The sequence below is a fragment of the Oreochromis aureus genome, linkage group 17, assembly GCF_013358895.1.
Source record: "Oreochromis aureus strain Israel breed Guangdong linkage group 17, ZZ_aureus, whole genome shotgun sequence".
Classification (NCBI taxonomy): domain Eukaryota; kingdom Metazoa; phylum Chordata; class Actinopteri; order Cichliformes; family Cichlidae; genus Oreochromis; species Oreochromis aureus.
This window is the reverse complement of record NC_052958.1, coordinates 6,050,598-6,072,792: the sequence shown is the minus strand read 5'-3', so window position 1 is coordinate 6,072,792 and position 22,195 is coordinate 6,050,598. Positions and strand designations below refer to the sequence as shown.

The 22,195-nt window shown below is 38.9% G+C and overlaps 1 long non-coding RNA gene across 2 annotated transcripts; it reads left to right on the top strand.

Annotated features, from left to right (window-relative positions):
- Positions 1-4,562: 4,562 nt before the first annotated feature.
- On the top strand, positions 4,563-20,993 carry LOC120433959. Of its 2 annotated transcripts, none has more exons than XR_005608863.1 (4): positions 4,563-4,835; positions 6,684-6,764; positions 10,392-10,512; positions 20,767-20,993. It is a non-coding gene; the product is annotated as an uncharacterized LOC120433959 (long non-coding RNA). The 2 variants fall into 2 exon arrangements; XR_005608864.1 differs by lacking the exon at positions 20,767-20,993 and adding an exon at positions 16,124-16,268.
- Positions 20,994-22,195: the final 1,202 nt, after the last annotated feature.

Here is a 22,195-nt window from a genome sequence, read left to right as displayed (position 1 = left end):
AAGTTGACCCCGTTTAACCACAAACTGATAGCAGACTGACTCCATCTTGACGCATCAAAGTCGCTTTGAAGACAGCCAATGACTTGTGAGTTGTCACTGACTTTGAAGCAACCACTGCAACAAACCTGTTTCACCAGTTAATGCAACCCCCCCCCCCCCCGCCCCCCGGCTGGAAGTCCTAGCAGTAATATGTTTTCAAAAAGTAAACGATGAGTAAACTGGGCATCGCTGGAGCACTCGCAAGCTTCGCTCCATATGACAAGGGAGACCAAACAGTGGACAGAAATTACTGATGCGATTACACAGAGGAAACAGACGGATTTATGCTACCGATTAAAAAGCTCAAAGCAAGATACAGCATCCCAGATAAAAAATATTTTAAGTTCAGTTTTATTATATAATAATATTGTGCAAACTCCAAAATGTTAAGTGACTTTAGTTCTTGTTATTGAAATGAACACAGTAAGTTTGGCTGAGCATCATCAATGACAGTAGCACACTGGAAAAGAAGGATGGGAAATGCCCTTCATTCTGTTTGCAGCTTACAGGCAGCAGTATTTATTAGAGCAATCAGCTGCAATAAAAGGTTCTTTTATTACTACATATTTCTAAGTCACTGCCATGATTTACCCACTTCTTAATGTCAACTTGGACTGAAGAATTCAAAAATTCAGGAACAGTTCATACAAATGCCTAATAGGATAAAACTGATCATGTGATTACGTTCCATACCAAGTCCGGATTGTCATGGATCTAAATTGCAACGAGCAAATTACATCTAATATTTTAGATATAACTAAAGTACTAGTTGAATCTGTTTGAACGCAGCGAGAAACAAATTAAGGATTACCAGCCTTATCATTAGGCTAACTCTAGTGTACAACTCTGCTGCTACTGATAATACTTTCATCAGTCTCGCTAGTTATTCTTCACACAACTTCCCCAGGTCCAGCACTTGCTGTGTCCTCAGCAGTTGGCGTGCAACGATAATATATCTTTGATGCTGAGGCATATTTGTGCCAACCGTGAGAATTTCCTGCCAAGGCTGAATCAGGCAAAGTCTAGTCGAGCTTAGTTTTTAGAGCTTTTTGGGAAATATGCCTGGTGTGAGATTTGTGGCTTTAAGCTTTCCATCATAAATCTTGCTTTTCTATGCTTTTTTTTTTTTTTTTAAATATAGTGCTTACAAAACAAGAACTGGACAGAGTATTAGCTGGCCTGTCTTTGGAGAAGGACTTGAGGTATTCGAACATGAAGCCAACTCATGTTCCTACAGTGAAGATTTCAAAGATACTGGTTTTAAGAAGTATGTGAGGCGCAAGCAAAGTTTGATGTGGAGAACAGCAGCAAACCTAGTACAGCATGTGAATATTGACTGATCAATGCATACTTGGCTGTGACTTGTCATTACAGGATATAACATGAAGATCATTGCACTACCATCCTGAAACCCATGTGTTAAAGGTGCTACAGCAGATTACAGTGCTTATAGAAGACACGTATAAGGCCATTTAGGGTAGTGTGTGGGAAAAAACCCTGAAAATCCTCCTAAAGAGTGCAACAACTCCTATATATAAAACATAAAAGTCAGTTTCTTTTCTATATGGTTAAATGGAGATGCCTTGTCACTGATTCTGCCTTCATTGAACCATAAAACTTCACTAATCAATCTGCACTGCTCATCCACTGACTGTCCAGTTTTTAAATAGCACCATTATTATCTTCATTAAATCAGGAAGATATTTTTCATGTATTTTCACAATCAAATTGATTCTGCCACCGGCTGCAGAGAGATAGAGTGAGAGAGAGAAAAGGCAGGTTCTCAGGGTTTGGTCATCCAATGTGGATGCAGGGCCACAGCAGTGCATTGGCTGTACCCGCTACCCCATGTGTAGTTTGTTTTGCTTTTCTTTCAGACACACTGTTGAACCTCTCTCTTTCTGCAGCTTGCACAGATGGGGTGTGCTCTTTTATTCATAAGGGCTACACTAACTTTGATCTGGCTTTGCATTTGCGGCATGTGTCAGAACGAGATGGCGGGAGTGGAAAAGAGTGGGGCGGCTGAAGAGCAGAGGTAGCTTGTCCTACTGGCCACACATCCTAACTGCTCCCTGTGCCTCTTTTCTATGCTCCTCAGTTCCTCTGGGCTAGTGTGCTTTCTATTATGCATGAGTGTCAAAACCAGTACATCTATGTGCTGGCAACAGATACAGAGTGGACACAACCCTCACCAAAGCAGTGTGTGTCTGTGTGTGTTTGAGGGGGGTGTTCATGAATGAAAAGCAAACACATAGGATTGACCGGGCTTATTTTAACAGTAGGGACAAAAGCCAACTTGAAGCAACAGGATTTTGAATTCCTGAATGTTCATAATTACCACATTAAACCTTGCCCCCCTGTGTTACGGTTGTCGTGGTCATTTGGCATTGTGGTGCGCCGTTCAAGATGACAGTGGAGGCTACATTAAAAAAATCCATGGTGACTTTTTGTATTTCTTTCATTTAAGACAACAAGCAGAGCAGTTCTTCTCATTTCCAGTCAGCCGCCTTTGCTTTTGCAGACTCAAATAACAGCCTTGAGAGAGAACTGTTGACATCTCCGTTTTCAGCTTACTTCTGTTTTACTTTTTCTATTCATGTCGTCATCTGATTCATGAACGACAAGATATCTTAATGTTAATGTGATTTGATAACTACTCAAAGCATAAGCCAGGGTTGCGCATTTCTGAAATATAACTGGTGCTTGGTGTCATATAGCTTTAAGCGCTGAAGGAAAACTGGAATAACACAGACTGTATGTCAAAGGTGGACATAATGTTGAGCTCTGGAAGGTGAGATGAACCTACATCTCTTTTAATGGCCAGCAGGTGGCATCTCTTCTGGTTACAATGAGACTTCTGATGAAAAAAGAAACCAACTGCTCCATACTTCAGAAAACATTCACATCTACTTCAATAGAGCATGATGCTCATTAATGTAAATTATGGTCCCTTTTCTAATAAAATAGCTAATAAACCAAAGTATGCTTCAGGGTCTGGCTACATTGTGATGGGCAAGCCCTTGGTTTTTCAGTCAGACTCACCCCTCATCTGGTTATGAAATAAAATGCTGATGGGCAACTAATGCTAAACTGGAGGCTTTAAAACAAATCAGTGCATGACATCACAGGATAGTGGATAGATAGTGGGTAGTGAATACAGGCAACAGGGATTATCTCTATTTTAGGACAGAGACAGTTATTCCTAATATTAAATTATCATTCTAAGACATTCTACATTGATGCTCTGTTGTTTGTACATTGAATCCATATGTATCCATGTTAGAGAAATGATGTGAATCTCATGTTTCACCACATCCCAAAGTTGCTCCATTGGCTTGAGCTCTGGTGACTGTGGAGGCCATTTAAGTAAAGTGAACTCATTGCCATGTCCAAAGAACCAGATTGAGATTATCTGACCTTTGTGATATTGTGTGTTATCCTGCCTGAAGCAGCCATCAGAAGATGGGTACACTGTGGTCACAAAGGGATGGACAAACAATAACAAGGTCAGCAACGATAGGTAGTCTGTGGTGTATAAACAATACTCCAGATTCTGACTCTACCATCTGAATGATTATTCAGAATGATTCTGAAAGATTCATCAGAGCAGGCAATGTTTTTCAAATCTTTTGTTGTCTAATTCTGGTGCGGTTTTGTGAATTGTAGCCTCAGTGTCCTGTTCCTAGGTCACAGGAATAGGACATGGTTTGGTCTTTTGCTGCTGTAGCCAGTCTGCTTCAAGGTTCAATGTGTTGTGCATTGAAAAATGCTCTTCTGCATATCTCGGTTAAAACAACTGGTTATTTGAGTCATTGTTGCCTTTCTATCAGCTTAAAGCAGTCTGGCTATTCTTCTCTTAAATTTGGCATTAACAAGGCGTTTTCACCCAGAGAACTGCTGCTCACGGGCTATTTTCTATTTTTTTGGACCATTCTTTTTGAACTCTAGAGATGGCTGTACACTGTCGTGGTCCTGGGTCATTTCACCCAACGTTTGTAGTTTTCTTATGGTTTTCTCACTTTGTGTTATGATTTATGCTTAAGTCCACTTTGTTAGTCTTGAGTTTATTCTGCAGTGCCAAGATTGTTCTGTTTAGCTTTTGTTTATTAGATTCCCTCTTGTGTGTTTGCCCTCTTTGTCTCTTTCTGTGTGTCTGTGTTTGTATTTGTGAGTTTTGTGTCTTGCTTCCCTTTTCGTGTTTCATTCTGTTTCCCCCTGCCTGTCATGTTTATCCATGTTTCCCCAGTCATGTCTCTGTGTGTCTGTCTGCGTCTCTGTGCGTGCGTTCCGGTTATTTCCTGTTTTACTTTGGTGGTCTCCTGTCTGTGTGCACCATGTTTTGTTTTGCTTCTCTTACTTTGAAGGAACCTTGTCTCATGTGTTATGTTTAGCTTTCCGTCCTCTGTCTCGTTGTGTGTAATTTGCCCCAGCTGTGTTCTCCATGTGTCTCCTGTTCCCTCGTCATTCCCTGTGTATTTAAGCCCTTTGTTTTCTTCTGTCTAGTGTTGTGATCTCCCTCATACCTGGTTGTGTGTTATGTTCCTAGTTTAGTTTCTGTATTGACTTGTGCCAGCAATAAAGCTGAGTTTTTTGAGTTCACGTTTTGCCTCTGAAAGTCTGCATTTGGGTCCTATCTGCCTGCTCCACACACAGTTCATGACAAACACTCCAGATTCTTTGGGTGATGACTGGTAGAACATCTTCGGCCGCTATTTTTTGAGTTGACTGGAAGGAAAGGCGTGACCTCAAAGATAGGAACTCCACCACCAGCTCAGCAAAATCGCCTAGCAACCCAGGTACACCATGCACCTGCATATGTTGGCAACAGTGTTAGCCACTCTTGTTGTAGATGCCACATAGATTTAATGCAGAGGGCTAAATTAAGCTTTGTTCACTTTATTTTCAGTTCTCTTTCAGGTGAATAGGCATGGCAGTGTTATGTGAATATGCCCTCAAAGTGTGAAAATTGGATTATGTGTTTAAAAGTACCAATTATTTCTGCAATTATTTACAATACACTCTGTGTGTCTGCCTACCTGTGGTTGGGTCTTGAGAGAAAAATGGTTTTCTTCTCCGCTCCGAGCCCAAGCCCATTTATTAAGGTGTGTTTATCATTCATTGTGACCTGGGTTAAGTGTCCTGAGAATTATATTTAAGGCTGTGGGTCCCAGTTGGCAATTAAGTACAATTCATTACAGCAGACACACAGCCCTACAGGGGAAAAGGTAAGAGCCATGGCAAAACACTACGGCATGCACAGCAGAGAGAAACAGACGAGAAAGGAGGAGGGAACGTGAGATTGATTTTCTTTTTTTTTTTTTTAAAGCAAAGAGGAGGGGCATGTGTAGGAGGGAGTAAATGTGAGGAAAAAAAGTGAAGATTGTTTGTGTGAAAGAGGTGTGTGTCCTGGAGAGGGAACAGAATTAAAATAACGAAGAACAAGATTCTTGGCAGAAAGACTGGGATCGCTAGGAGAAGCAGAGCTGTATTTACCAGACAGCCTGGCTGCACCCTCACCTGATGGTGTGGTCTGTGAGGGTTGGGACTCTCAGAGAGAATTTCATGCCTTTCATTTGTTGCATTTTGATGTGGAGGGTGTAAGATGTTCTGGTGTTTTCTTGCCCCGCAGAGTGGCGCCCCAGTGCTGGTACTCTTTTGAAGATAAGGCTCCCAGCTGTGAAGGGTGGACTCTTCAAAAAGTTTTTTTTTGTTTATATATGAAGTGCACCGAAAGCTCTTGAACTAACTCAATTACTCATTTATGCTCTCACTTATGGCAAACCAAATAGAGAGGTTGGCACTGGGCGCTTGTATTGTTTGCCATTTGGCACTATAGATTCATTCATTCAACAGTTTTTAATTTTGACCTTTGTCTTCAAGGTAACACTCTGATCTGCCCCTGTCATTGATTTATAACGCTGCTGTTAAAAATCTACAATTGCTTGACGTAAGCTCGCAGAGCCAGATTTACTGAGCATTTGGAATATAATGTGACACGCTTTCTGAGTCTGGCACTGTGCACGTTATTTGTTAGTCATGGCTGCCTGGAAGCACACTTCCTGTCATTTAAGATGCACTTTGCACATTTAGTAGATTATCCAGCGTGCTGTGCTGATATTGCAGGAAGTGCACTGATAGCTATTGTGTTAGAAGTGATCAGTTCATTTGAATTGAGCCAACATTGTACAAACTCTGCATAGGTAACAAATATTTACATCCATATATACCCTTATTCATATAGTATACAGGGCTGCAAAAGTCTTGAGCCACCCATCTTTCTTTATATTTGGTTAGATAGGAAACGGGTGCAAAGATTGATAGAAATGTGCAATCATACATAAAACCACAGTATAAAAGGCAAAAACAGAGTTTGTACAATTTTAACAAGCTTGAAAGCAAAGACCTGGGGTGACCACCTTTATTCTTTAACAAGCCATGAACTCTTTTAGCCAACCTTTATCGTCATTTCTTTAAGTAGTCTTCAGGAATAGTCCTCCAGGCTTCTTGAAAGACATTCAAAGCTCTTCTTTAAATATTGGCTGCCTTTTGTTCCACTTGCTCTCTGCTTGAATAATGTTGAAATTTGGGCTCCTGGGAGAACGATCCATGACTGAAAGCGTTCCATTGTGTGTTTTTCTATTCAGGTATGCTTTTACTGTTTGGGATCATTGTCATGAAAAATGAAGATGCTGCCCAATCAGATGCTTCACATGTGGTATTGCATGGTGGGTAAAAATCTGAAGGTACTTTTCTGTGTTCATAATTCTATCAACTTTGACAAGATCTCCTCTGCCACTGGCTGAAAGTCTCCACCCTATTTTACAAATGGCTGTAGACACTCGCTGTTTCGCCTCTCTCTCTACCTCATCTGTACATATTGATTTCAACCAAATTTCAAATTTAGATTCATAAGACCTGTTGCCACTCATTTTGTGAGCGTGTTTTGCATTCAGGTGGGATACCTCAGCCTTTTCTCTCAGTTTACCTTCTTTAAAATAGGCTTCTTAACAGCCACTGAGACCATTTATACTGCACATCATGCCTTTTTTTTTTTTTTTTTTTACTAATAGCACTTTGACAATCTTGCTGGAGTAACAATATTAATGTATTCTTGCAAAACTGTGTCTTACTTGGATCAAACTGAAGAACAAACTGATATGCTTTTGCTACCTTGTGTGCTATGTGTACACACAATACTGATTTATCCCTGGAGTTAAGCGTCTTTTGTATGCCTGGATGATTCATAGGTCAGTGTTAAGAGACTTAACAAAGACTGGACTGCAAATGAATGAACAAACAGCCAAGAAACTTTGAAAGACCTTCTGTGAGCTTAGACAACACATCAAGTCTGGGTAGTTGGAAGCGAAATATTAAGGAATAAGGGATGGCTTAAGAGTTTTGCACATGACTGTATATTTTTCACAAGCTTGTAATTACAGAGCCAAGTCTGAACATTTCCTGTTGGAATGTGCACTCATTGTTTTTCACCTGTTGAGATAACTTTGATTGACAGCTCAGCTCTGAAGTTTTCATAAGGGAGATCATTTTATGGTCGGAAAAAAAGCTAATTTTATAAAATCAGTGAAAACATCTGATCAAAATGAAAAAAGTAATAAAGTCTGCAAAACAAGGTGTAGAAGTTATATACCAAATTCTTGCTTCTCATGACTTATATGCAATGGCAGCTGAATTGGACAGTCACAGCTGCTGCTGAAGGGGAGTTATTATGCTCTTTCCCAGCTCATTATTTTTATTCTTAGACTTCACTAGTGTGGCTCTTTGCAGTTCAAAACAATCTTGTACAGAGCCTTTGTGCAACCATTCAGTTCATCCATTGTCTGAGACGACCCACTTTAGCGCCCTTCCCCCTCCTGTTAAGCCAACTTTCTTCTAATTGGCTGGTCCCAGTAAACAGAAGGTTTAACATCAGGTGGGCGGGGCTAGCCATGTTTAATGTGAGCACTGACCACTGTCACAGTACACATATGACAAAAAAACAAAAACAAATGCTCTTATGTATTATTCCCACATTTACTTTTGGAATACACAGAACATGAATGCCACCATGTGTTTGGAGTACTCTTCATTTTGCTCACAGTAAAATCAATATAATTGAGCTCCCTGCGGAATCTGAATTGCACTGTAACTCGAGGATTTCACTGCAGCATTTCTGCCCAAAAGTAAACAAAGCATTAAAATGAAGAAAAATCTTAATTCAATATGAGCCTTGTTCATCTATTTATTTCACAAACTTTTAGTCAATTATTTGAACGCTCCATTGATCTCACTGTAAACAGACTTCAGCGTGTTCATTCTTTGTCATAAAGAGAGGGTTTTTTTTCCCACTCACAAGTGCTGTTCTTGTAAAACTTATTTACTGAGCTTCCCTCTTCAGATTTTTCAAAGGCTCTTTTGAGTAAATATGAAAGGGAAATGTTTCGATAGCTGCATGCATCAGCGAGACAAACTCATATCTCACCATACAGTTCACAAATGCTCTGTTGTTTGCACTTTAAATTCCAATTTTGCACTCCTACCACCCCTTCAACCTCCCCCTTTCTCCCTCCATTATTCTCTTCACCTTCCTTCAGGCCCTCCTTGCCATAATTATTCATTCATTCAGCTTCCTCATTGCATGTACGTTGGCTAAGAGGTGCAGTAATCTTTTTTTTTTTTTTTTTTTTTTTCCTAGGATTTTTCTGTAATCCAAAGAGCACATACCAGGTCTGTCTGTGGGTCTTTTCATATTGAGGCTAAAGAGGCTGTGCCTCTGGAGGCTTAGTAGTCTTATTGTGAATGGCTTTTTGCATTTGCTCATTTTCTGCTGTTGCCATCAATGCTGCACACACGCTTAACAAAAAGCTCACAGTGTTCGAACAGCATTCCTGCTTTTTTTTTTTTTTTTTTGTAGTTACAGGTTAATGGTGAAAAGAGGTTTTCGGCTTAAAGAGCGCTCCTGATATTACAGCTTAATAATTGATTTTTACTTTTGTTGTTTAGCTGGTAAGTATTCAGTTAATAAGATTAGGAACAACAACGCTAACAGCTCTGTGAGCACTTAAAAACAGAGGCACTCTGAGCTAAAGGCTAGTTAAAAAAAGGTACTGTATACTGTTTATCACATTACGTGCTGTATTTAGTGGGGTTACATGCCAGCATTGATAATTAGCATTAAACACAAAGTACAAGTGAGGACAAGCTCCCACCCTGCTTACAAGATCTATGTCAGTGATGCTGGAGATCTCCTGTCTTCCCGACTTTTATGCTTGCAGGTTGTTTATCTGCTGCTGCTCTGACTCTGGGGCAAACACTTTTTTCTGCCTCCTACTTCTCTCTGACACAGCTAGCCTCTCCAGCACAGCCCCCATAAAGGCTAGGTCTTTCCCTTTTTGTCTCCTCTTTTAGAAACAGCTAGTTCAATGCCTCTTCTTGCTTTCCTTACCTCCCCTCTGTCGAGGTGGGTAAGTAGAGAGTAAAATTGATTTCACTATATAAAGAGAAAGAGAACAGAAAGCTGTATATTTAAAAAGTGTTTACAGGACTATGTTTTTAATAGCAATATGATTTATTTTTTAAAAATAATTCCAACAAAGATTTTAAGGAATGAGCCATCTTACCCAGGGAGCTGCATGATTATTTCAGTTTTAATTGCACAGAAATGTTCCATCTATTTTTTTTATAAACATAGTAATAATTTTAAAGTGTGTATCTGTCAATCACATACTGTAAAAGAGACAAAAAATAATATATACACTTATTTTTTTTTTTAAATCTAATAACATTAGGTTTATTAGTGCTATTATATAATATATGATAAATGTAATGTAATGCATATTGCATTATTTCAGTGAAAACTGTGCAAGCCAAATGGATGTACAAGTCATTAGCTTATAATGAAAAACTGGAACCTCCTACAAGAAATGTAAGTAGATTTTGAATTGTAAAATATTTCATGGATTTAAAAAGCAATTCAACTTTTGCTTGCTTTTGTTTCCTGAAGATCCTCAGGGAAACACACTGCCAAAAGAAAAAAGCTGCTGCATACCATAGCCAGTATATTGCTGAGTGTCACTGATGGCATTAATGTTTGGGCAGAAACTGTCAAATTACTGTTGTAATCACTGTATTCCCTGTCATGTACTTGCCTGCAAAAGGCTGACGTGGCAGAGAAAACGTGGATAACCTGTGTGCTTTCTCTGCCTTTTAAATAGAAACAGAGTAGTTAGTGCACCGTTAACGGTGTCTCCAGTTGTCAGATATGTCTTAGGTTTGTTGTTTACCTCTGTGCAAAGTGAGGATGGCTATTATTAGTCAGTGTTGTTGATTCTGCAGTTCTGTATTCACCTCTCCAGGCTCCGCTTGCTGCTCCCGCAGCTGCCACACATCACTTCAGGAATCTGATGAACTGTACCAACCTCAGATTAACCTCCAGCCCCGTCTTTCTTTTTCTGCAATCCCAGACCGTCACTGGAGGTGAGTCATTCACTCACACGCTTGGCACATGGGAACTAATGCGCACACACCACCTATGCCTACACAACCTCACACACACATGCACGCATGCACACATGCACACACACAGGGAAAGTGAAGTTCCTTCATTGACAGGGTTATAGAGAGGTTTAAAATCCACCTGCCCTCCACTGTCAGACAGGCCCTGCTAAGTCTGGAGTTTAATAGACTCAGGCAGACAGCTCTTGGAATGGAAGAGAATATCTTTTAAGATATTCAAGTGCAAGTATTGTTAATTCTCTCAAATAATAAATAGGATTTGAAGACTCTTATTGTGGAAGACATTTAACAGTAAAGAAAATACCAGACAAATAAAAAAATACAAGTGTAGATTTGGGTAAAACAAAATATCTTTTGAATAGGTGATGGCAGATAGTCAACAAAGTCAGTTTGAGGACAGCAACTGACAGCGAGCGGCTGCAGACCTGGTTTCTGTCTTCAAAGCAATTATGTCAAAAACAAAGCATAATTGCACCAGCATCTCATGTGCAATGCTCCTCCCATTCAAACCACTATCCATCCAGCTTTTGTCAATGCTAGACTGGTTTACATTTCTTATTCTGCTCACGTTGCATGTTTTTGTTGTTTTTATGATTTTTTTTTATTTATTTATTTTTGTCAATGTCCAAATGTGTCCTGGTGCATTTTATTATAAGTGTTTTCAAATTAAAACTGAACTGTAGGCTTTAGACTGAATGCATTTGTTTAGCAATGCAAGACATTGTGTATATATTTCTGCACAATTGTGAATGAGAATATTGTTGTTAAAGTTATCAGTCCCATCAATAGTTTCTAATCGCGATCTCCTGCGAGCGTGACGATGAGACGTTTCCTGTCTCATGCAATCTTATAGCCTTAGTTTAAGACATCTGTAGCTTATGTCTCTCTTCAATTGTGTTGAAATATAAGAGGCATGGCTTCTACAGAGGCTCAAGCAGCTTTAGTGTTGAACTTTAAGCTTTTGAACAATAAGTTATCTTAAGATATCCCATTTTAAAGACACATCTCCATTTCTGAGATATAGAAAAATAGTGAAAGCTGTTTCATGCCAAGTCTGATGCAATGTGCTGAATGAGATTTGACTATCAACTCAAGACTTTTACTTGACTTGTCTTCTTAATCCCAAAATGTGCACTGTATTCTTTACAGCTGGCAGATACATACTTCAAACAGGCAATTGTGGGTAACACCGGAGGAGTCTGATACTGCTTGTGAACTGCAGGCATTACTATTACTTATCTGCTGCATTTATAGTATCGCAGCGCCAAGCATTTAACCTTTTATGAATGTAAAGAAATAGCATGGTACTTTAGAAAATCTGCTTTTCCATAAAATCATAAAATATTAAACATGAAGCTGCAGGTGGTATGTGGTTAGAATTGCTTGGTTAGCTCTAGAGATGGCAAAAGCAGAAAATACCCTGGCTATGCCCAGTGGTAAAAACAAAATCCACTTGTTAAACAACACAAATGACCACATTATAGCTGGTTTGTTTGAGCCATACATAACCTGAAATGTAACAACAGCAATTAGTCTTAAAGCAGGGTGTCCTATGCCAGGCACTGTAATGTCTTTGCATTAACCTGGTGGCTGGCTGAAGCTTCAGATTTAACCTAGAAGCAGGAGAATCTACTCTTCTAAACAACAGCCAGTATTAAAACTTTAAACTCCAAAAATAAAAGCAACTAAAACTAAATTATCAATATTAAAAAGCCACATTTATGCTGAAACACTATTTACCCCCCAAAAGGGAATGCACCTCAATGCCCCTTTTCAAAAGTTTCATTAACTCCCTGTAAACGGTGTACCAAACACAATACTAAGACTACATGATTGGTATTGCAGCTGACAGTGCCTCATATCATGTTAAGTCTTTGTGTTAAATCTAATGGAAAAACTATTGAGCCAAAACCAAATGTTTATAGAACTTTGTGACTTCTCACTCTAACTCTTTTAAACCTCACAAATGAACTGTAAGAAGGCAACTCTTTGATAGCTTTGCATGAAATATTCTCTTTATGCACTTTAGTTTTCAAAGTTCACCTTTGCTGTTTTTTATCTGAACCTTAAATCTGCTCCTTTGTAGCAGTTCAGCAGTTACAAGCCAAAACCTCTGCTAAATGCATAATAGGACAGGATGTTTTTTTCGTGCAGAAAAAAACCCTACTCTACGCTTTGAGATGGAGTAGATAACCTTCACTCAATGAAGGTGATTTTGAATTGTCTAAGCTTCAAAGGTGTGTGCTGAGTATTTGGTTTCAAACATGTAGCAGGTGTTTTTTGGGTCAAGAGGAAACCATGTGACTTTATTTTGTCTATACTGGGGTTTTAGCTTCTGGAGAATTCCTGAAGTAGATGCTCAAAACCTTCCTCAAGGACACCTAGCATTTGCTAAATCTAGCAGTCATGCATCTAGGCAAGACACGAAATGGGATTAGATCAACTTCATAATTGTCCCCCACAATGAAATCAGGAGAGACGCTACGGATCGACCCTTGTCTTTTCACCCAAATGTCACCCACAATAACTTGGACGCCAGTGATTAGATTTTAATAAAATTTGTGTAGCTAGAGGGGCTGATGGCTGTCATTGCTTTGTTGTGGCATTTTACAAATTACAATGGCTAACAGAGGAGAGGAGCAGAACAAAAATGACACGATGTTCATATCATGCTCAGAATCTTCAGTGGCAGTGAATTACATTGTCTTACATTACCATTACATCATTTGTTTATAACCATTATAATAGTTTATATATCAAATAATATTTCCAATTATTCATAAGCAACAGACTGTATCTGCAATATGTTAAAAATTCACAGTGTATGCAAACAATGCATATATTGTGCAAATACTCTCAAGGGCCACTTTATTAGGTATACTTGTTTAACTGCTATGTTCACTCAACTGGGGCATCAACTCAATGCATTAAGGCCATGTAGAGGTCAAGATGATGTGCTGAAGTTCAAATTAAGCATCAAAGGGGAAGAAAGGTGATTTAAGTCACTTTGAATGTAGTAGGGGTCACCACAAACTGGTGATCTAGTATGATTCTCCCACACAGATATTTCTAGGGTTTGCAGAGAATGATTCAAAATGAGGAAATGTCAAGTCAGAACGCTACAAGCTCATAGGAAAATGACAATAACTGAAATAATCAGTTGTTATAGCCGAGGTATGCAGAAGAGCTTCTCAGAATGGACAACATGTCAAACCTTGAAGCAGATGGGCTACAGCTGCAGAAGACCACACGTCACTTGAGTACCACTCCTGTCAGTTAAGAACAGGGAACTGAAGCTACAATAGAAGGCAGGAAAACTGTTGCCTGGTCTGATGAGTGTGATGCAGCTTTCACATGATAGTGTGAGAGAGATTTTGTTGGCACACTTTAATCTCCTCAGTACAAAACGAGCATAAGTTAAACTCTACAGCCTACCTGAGTATTGCTGCTAACCATGTCCCTTCATGGCCACAGTGTACCATCCAATGATGGCTGCTTCCAGCTGGAGTGTGTGCCATGCAACAAAGCTCAAATCATCTTTAACTGGCTTCTTCAACATGACAACGGGTTTGCTTTACTCAAATGGCCTCAACATACACCAGATCTCACTCCATTAGAGCATATCTAGGACAGCTGAAAAAACTATGAAATATTATCATGTCAATATGGATCAAAATCTCTGAGGAATTCTGCCAATCTCCCATTCTGCCACATGGAACAGATTCAGTTGTAGTGATTGTAAAGACCACTGAAGTCTGCTTCACTGTCATTGTCATGAAACCCCTTTGAGATGTGTGACACGGTGTGTTGTCAAACTGGAAGTAGCCATCTGGAGATGACAACTTGTGAAACCCAAACAGTGCCAAGAAACCATTCCCAACACCTTCACACCATCACCACTACCACCGTCTGAGTTCCTGTAGTCTTTCTGACCTCTTATCAGCAAGGTGGCTTCTGACTGTGGTGCTTGAAAATTCCAGCAGTTTCAGAAATACTCACATAGGCCCATCTGGCGCCAACACCGATACACATTCTTCCCCCGTTCTGGTGCTTGACGTGAACGTTAACTCAACTGAACCCAAGTTCGGCTCCCCCCTGGGCTCAAAGATTCTGCCAGCAGAACTGAAGCTCCTGTGGGATGTGGTTCTGAGCGAGAGATGACCAAGCTAATTGTTTTCAACTGGCCTTTTGAGCAGCGATGACCAGCTCACAGGAAGGGGTTGTGACCTCTCGCCGGTGTCCAGGCATGTGTTAAAAGCCTTCCCACAGTGCAACACGCCCTGGACTAATTTCACACCCTTTCTATTGTGAAGGAGCCCAGCTGCGCTTGTGTACATTTAAGTTTGGGATATTTCTGTGTGATTGAGTTTGTAGACGCTCACTCTTTTTTCTCTCCCCGTATCCGTTTGCCTTTTTCCTTGCGTGGAGAGCGCACATGTCCCCATGTATTCCTTTTTGTATATGAATTTGTGTCTGGGTTTAGTTTTGTCATCCTCGCACGGTGGCCCACAATAAAAGCAGCTATGCCTTTCAGCATGATTTGTCGCACAGACGATTCCTCTTAGTGAGGAGTGTTTTCCACATGCCTGCTTCTCTCTCCACACTCGGTGGGAGAACGTCTCACTAATCCAATTTAGAACTAGGAAAACAGATTTCTGTCATGCAGTGCCACTGAAGAAACACGGTCTTTCTATAGTGCGTCTTTTATAATCATAAAGTGGGCTTTGCAGCTCAGAGGGTAGTTTTGTATCATTAAAAAGGGAATATATGCACATACATAAGCACAGTGTCTCAGTTACACTCTTCAATGTTATCACTAGTCCATAAAAAACAGAGAATCTGATGGTGCCGTGTCACATATCTCTGATACATAATCTATCATTTCTCTCAAAGTGAAACAGGATGTTTTTGCTGCTGTGTGGTTTGGTTCATTTATTGGCTTTTTTCATGTTTGAAGATACTTTTACACTATTTTTGTTCCCAGTCATTTACTCCACATTCAGTAGTATGGGCAAGTCCAAAGGGCAGAGGATGGCTAACCCTGAAAAATGATTGGCTCCCCTGGTGCCCCATGACCAATAGCATTGGACAGTAATACTGTTAAGCTTACAATGTTCAACAACATTGAATAAGGGCATGGATTTGTTGCCTTCCAGCAGGAAAGCAACTTGGTATATTTACTAGTGCTGTGCAATATTAGAAATTTGGGTATAGATTCAACACGAAGTAAATACAGGGCCAGTATTGCTAATATCAATGCAGATATCAATATTTTCACTGGTAAAGGCAGTGTATGTAGCGGAGGGCAGTGTGTTGTGATTTATAGGAATCATCATCAATTTGCCAAATTTAGAAAAACACTAAATCACTGAGTGCTTTACTTTCCATAATAATTAGTTAATACATCAATTCACATCTTCCAGTTTTTCATGTGATTTGAGACTGGGATTTCTGGAGACCAGGAATGTAAATGTGCCTACCTCTAAAGCACTGTGGAGCAAATTCTGTTTAAATGTGACCTACGGCTATACAAATATGTGACAGTCTTCAATTTAATTTGTCACATACACAGTACAAGATGTAGTGAAATGCTTGTGTCCGAGCTGAAGACAGGCTGCAGACGTAGCCACGCCATTCCAGGGCTTGGTTTTTAGCATGGGGTGTCTAAGCCAGGAGTCGAACTTGCAACTCCAGCTACAGAGGTGTGTAGTCTTACCACTACACTATCCAGCTACACAAAAAGGTTCAGTCATTTTTTTAAAATTGTGCATGTTATAAGTATATTTTGTTATTTACAAAAAATTATTTATGTAACATAATTTAATGAGTTACATACTGAACCAGTGTTAGTATTGATAGTATCAATACTTTAATCAGTTTGCCCACCTCTAACATTTATCCAATAGGTATTTTAGATTTATAAATACATATAAATATATATATTTAAATGTATTTAAGTCACTTTGTGTTAGATTACTTTCAGCCTATACTCTATTATATTATTATTTGGATGCAAATTTTGACGTTTCTGCTCCATGTCATTTATTTTAAATCTTTAGTTACTCATCATTTTATTGGTAAATTGCAGTATTATAGCTCAAGCTACCACTAAATCATTAACAGCTGCAACATTCAAGTCCTATACAGATTAATGAATCGGTTATTATGATCTAGTAATATCATTTATACAATAATGAAAACTGTCATTCTACATAATGAATACGGTTACTTCAGGTACTTTAAATATATATTGATTATACAACCCATGCACTATTAATACTTGAGTAGAATTGCAACTTTACTTGCATACAGTCGAAATACTTTTTTCCGATTTTCTGTAATTACCAAACTCAATATTACACTATATTATGCTATGCTGCAATGCCTGTTTGAAAATCGTGCCCAAACGTTTTCTACTCCAATTTTCTGCACTCATCTTATTTCTGATTAAATATTGTGATTCCCTCTCTGTGCCACCTATTTAAAAAATTGAGCCGTGAATGCAGCAACAGCACCAGTGTCCCAGAGGTGTGTTGTCCTTTGGATGCTCTTGTTGTATTTCTGCCTATGCTTTTTTTTTTTGTCTGTGTACTCAAGTTACAATGAATAACAAATTAACAAATTGGTGACTTGCACCATGATGATCCATGGGGTAATCCTCCACTGTGTTTTACTGCTGATTATCCAGGTATTCTGTCTCACACATACAAACAAACCATTGTGTGTGGATGGTAGGCCAGTGATGAGCTGGCAGATATCCACAGATGTAGATCCCAAATGCAGACAATAAGCTGTTCCAGTTGGTTAATTTGTGTTTGCTGTCGATCGGGCTCAAAAACCAGCTCTTAAAATAATTCATATAAAGAGCTGATTCTTTTTAGAAAGATTTGGGAAGCCTGTGCCTGTAAAGTTTTGTGCTAGTTCTTCAATTCCTCAGTTTGAGCAGTTAGAGGTAACATGATGCATGAGGCTGTTGCTGCGTAAAACCGGTTGCAAAACGGTTGCTGCATCACAAACCTGCTTGTGATTGCTTCGGTTGCTATCAGGTTGGCATGATCACCTGTAGTTTGCATGGAAGATCCAGATTTGTCGCCAAACACTAGCAAACTAACCACCCAGAGGCAGTGACACTTGTAAAAAGTGAGATGCCAAATGGAAACAGAAAACGGTCAACTTTGAAGTAAAAGTCGTGGCTTTTCTAACACGTCTGTTTCAGTGGTGATGTACAATTTTTACTTTAAAGTCGAACAATCCCCAGTTCACATTTGTGTCATGCTTTTTGCAGTTTCGCTACTGTTTGGTGAGCAGTTTGCTAATGTTTGCAGACAAGTTGGCATCTTCCATGCAAACTATGGGAGACTGGTGCAACTTGCTAGCAGCCAAAGAGCTTTTTTTGTTGTTGTTGTTTTTTGCAGCATCATATACATCTTTTTTTTTTTTTTTTTTTTTTTTTTAAACCCACTGCATGTCCTGCAACCACCAACAGCCACTCACCAACAGTACATAATTTTTACCTAGCAACAGTTGGTTACCAGGGGGCGACTGACTGGTCTTTAACTTCACAGTGACTTCCAGCAACAACTTGCCCAAATATTCCCTAGTGGCCAGTGGTAGCCATGTGGTTGCCATGACTGGGGCCTAAGAAAGCTCCTCGGACCACATTAATCTTGATGATTAAATAAACCTTTTTGGGTGAATTCTGCTTTTAAAGTTACCTTGGGAAGTTTTCAACCACTTGCGGTACTATGGAGTAAAGTTTTTGACATTCATTCCTTTTTCACTTTCACACAAACATGATGAAGTGATTTGTCCAAAACAAATTAATTACAGCGGGCGGCTGAGATTACATATTCTTTCTAGAATTTCATGCACATGCTGAATAAATGGTTCAGATATTTAGAAATCAATAAAAACATGCACGTGCGCGAGACATTAAGTGCTGCCGTGTACACAAAGTAATGGATGTGCATTCAGTTTGTCAAATTACACTCATTTTTCTTCTGTGTCAAGTTTGTATTATTTGACATTTAATAAAAGTGACTTGAAAAACACCATGCAACAATACACATTCATGTATTGTTGTTTCTATTTGAATTTGGCGAAAGGATTGTGTAACCCAGACACTTGTCTGGGTTACAGTTTTGTAACATAATCATAGTCATTTAGAAGGAAGTAAATCTAAAATAAGTAGAAGGTTGTCCTTGAGTCATTTACACTATGATAAAATTCTCAGTGGTATAAGATAGCAGTGATAGCGCAATGGCATGATAGCTTTACTTTTTGTACCAAGATTGCTGATTTTGAAATCCCATAGTCTTCCTTTAATAGTACATATCAGAAGAAACTGCCTTGTGATTTCTGAGTCTGAGACACTTATCTGTTGATAATTTAAGCTCATTAGAAATAGTGCAATAGTGAAACATTTTAAAAAGCCAATCTTTATTCATTCAAATAGAGGTCACCCACATATTGTCTTTCTTTTGTAGATTATAAATTGCACCTTTCTTTCTCAGCCTCTTCTCCACCCACCATCTCTCAGCGTTTGAGAAAGTCGACTGAATTTAAATGGGATAAATCATAAATCTGATTAGGTGAATATTCTCTGTGATCTGCAGGGCAATATGGAAGAAAGGTGATGAATTGAAAATGATGAGGAGACTTCTTTCATTTTCTTTTTTTTTTTTTCCTCTGTCTGTCTTCCGATCCACCCCCCGTTAGGAGTTTAGTTGAATAATTTACTAGCAGGGCCATAATGTGAGGTACTTCATTAGATAGAAAAGCTCTCTGGTGTCAACTGAGATGTCTCCTAATTGAGAAGCTTTTGATGAATCTCGATCAGAACTGTGACAATTTCAACAGTCTTGAGACATATTACAGTAACCTATAATTTTAAAAAGTTGCCACAGAGGTTTTAATATGTCTCTGCAAATGGTCATTAATTAACTATGGCTCAGAATGGACTGAAGCACACTTCCCCAGCCTAAATCAAGAACTTGATCTTGGCTTAAAAACCAAATAGCAGGCTGATGAGTGGTGCTTCTCTTTGAGGACTTGGAATTTAACATCTTTTTCTTTTCTTTTTTTGCCTGTGTTTTTTTTTTTTTTTTTTTTTTTAAAGTTTATCAAATGGAGACTCTTAAAATTAAAGGGAAAAAAGTGTGCATTTTTCAATTTCACTTACATAGCATCAAATCACAACACAAATGACCTCAAGGCAAAAACTAAGTACACTGCAAGTCCACCCTAACTGCTTCCACAGGAATAAGATGGTAAGTAGCAGCCAGGTGCTGCTAATTAAATCCACATAATTAAGTGATCAACAGCATGTCTGAGGCTTTGGCAGTAGGACTGGAAGATTCAGGTGTATGTTAAGATAATGCTACAGTCTCCACAGAAGTGGATGTTCTGGCCAAGTCAGAAAAGTCAGATTGTGCAATTCTAAGAGAAACTGTAAAAAACCCAAGAGCTACGTCTTAGACTCTACAGACCTCAGTTAGCATGTTAAATGTTAAAGTCCATCACAGTACAATTCCAAAAAGACTGAACAAGTATGGCTTGTTCAAAGGAGTTACCAGGAGAAAGCCTCTTCTAAAAAGAACATGGCAGCATGGCTTAGGTTTGCAACGTCACATCTCAACAAACCCCAAGGCTTCTTATCAATCAGCCTATTTTACTAATATGTGCTTGGAAATGTTTTCCTCCTGAACAAAAAATGAGTTTGCCCATAAAATCATTTCAGATTTACAATTTTGTTCTTATTGGCGTGCATATGTTAGTAAATCTGACTTAGTGTAAATCAAGGGATTTGTGTCCGCTGTCTGCAAACTGCATACTATCTGCATATAGAAATACCCCCATTTTTTTTCTATATAAGGAAATACTTTTACCTGGAGTTGAAGTGCAGAGATCAGTGACAATGTTGTAAGAGAGAAGGCTGTAATGGTAAGGCAAAAAAAGGACAGTCCAAATGGAGAAACTTGATTAAGAGTCTCTGAGGTCCAAGGAGGAAGCCAGAACATGGTGACAACTGGGGCTAAAATAACAGGGGATGCTGAATATTTTGAAATGTAAATCAAAGTTGATATGAAGAAAGACTTGAAAGAAAAATAAAATCAGATTGGCCAGGTGGCCAACTCAATGAAGAGTCCTGGTGGTTCCAGACTTTTTCCATTTACTGATGATGGAGACTGCTGTGCTAATTGGGACCTTCCACAGATCTCTGCCTTGATACACTCTACAGCCAGAGGTCTACAATTCCTTGGATTTAAAGGCTTTGTTTGTGCTCTGACATGCACTGTCAACTATGGGACCTTTAATAGACTGGTTTGTGCCTTTCCAAATCATGTCTAACCAACTTCAGCACAGGTGGAGTCCAATCAAGTTGTAAAACATCTCTCAGATGATTGGTGGAAACAGGATGTACCTGAGTCATGGAAAAGGCAGCAAATACTTATGTACATGTTATAATGTTGTTTTTCATTTTTAATAATTTTGCAAGAATTTTAAGCAAACTTTTTTCACTTTGTCATCATGGGGTAGTGTGTGTCGAATTTTGAGGTGAAAATAAACTTAATTCATTTTAGAATAAGGCTGTAACATGGTGCACATTCCTTGCTGTTTTATAAGAGATCTCTTCCTCTAAAAGGGTTTTCCCCTCCCCACTGAAGCCAAGTGCATGTCCATATTGTAAGGTCTTTTATCTCACAATATACACACTATTGTAAATACTCTGAACTGCACTGTGTCCTGAAGAATTAGCGCCATCAAAAGTTTATCTCCATGATCTGAGAAATGGTATTGGACCATCTTAAACATTAATTTACATTTCCTGTAAGAGGTTTTTTATAAATTTTATTTTCAAACTGACAAGTTAGACCCTTTGGGGAAATAAACAACACATCAAAAACAGATGCAACACCGTCTCATGTTGATAAAGTAAAGAGTCCTAGATATGGCAAAGAATCGCTCCTGTCTGACACGTCTGGCAACACCTGTGGCCCAATAGGACCAGTACCTTTTCTTTCCTTTCTCCCCAATAATAAAGAATATACCGCAGCTGAACTTCCCAATGCAGTTTTATGAAAATAAAAGACTCTATTTAATCATAATAATCTTTTTCACATTAGGCTGACGATGCATTTCATTATAGGTTCTAAGGTCAGGAAGCAGCATCGACTTCTCAACCAGAGGACTTCACATTATTCAGTCCAAGATCATTAGCTGCAAACATTATTAGCCCAAAGTTTTAGAGCTTTATCAGAGTTTGAGGTTAATGAAAAGGAATTACATGAAGTTATTACATAAAATAGGTTCTTTGCCTGCTCTGCGGTTCAAGATATTCTGGAAAACACGTTTTACGATTGCGAAGAAACACGAAAAGGTTAGACAAAGTGACAAATGAGCATGTTCCTGTATAAAATAAAGACTATTGTTTTCTGGTCAGGTACATTTGTTCTTACAAACTATATATAGCCTCTGAAAATAAGGGACATGGATAGAAATGGCTGCAATTAATAAAAAGTTCACGTCAAACCTCTTTTTTTAAACCCCTTGAATACGAGTTGAAAGTCTGCACACAGTTTCTCATTTAAAATATAAATAGTGTACAAAGGAAAAAACCATATATACATACATATGCGTACAT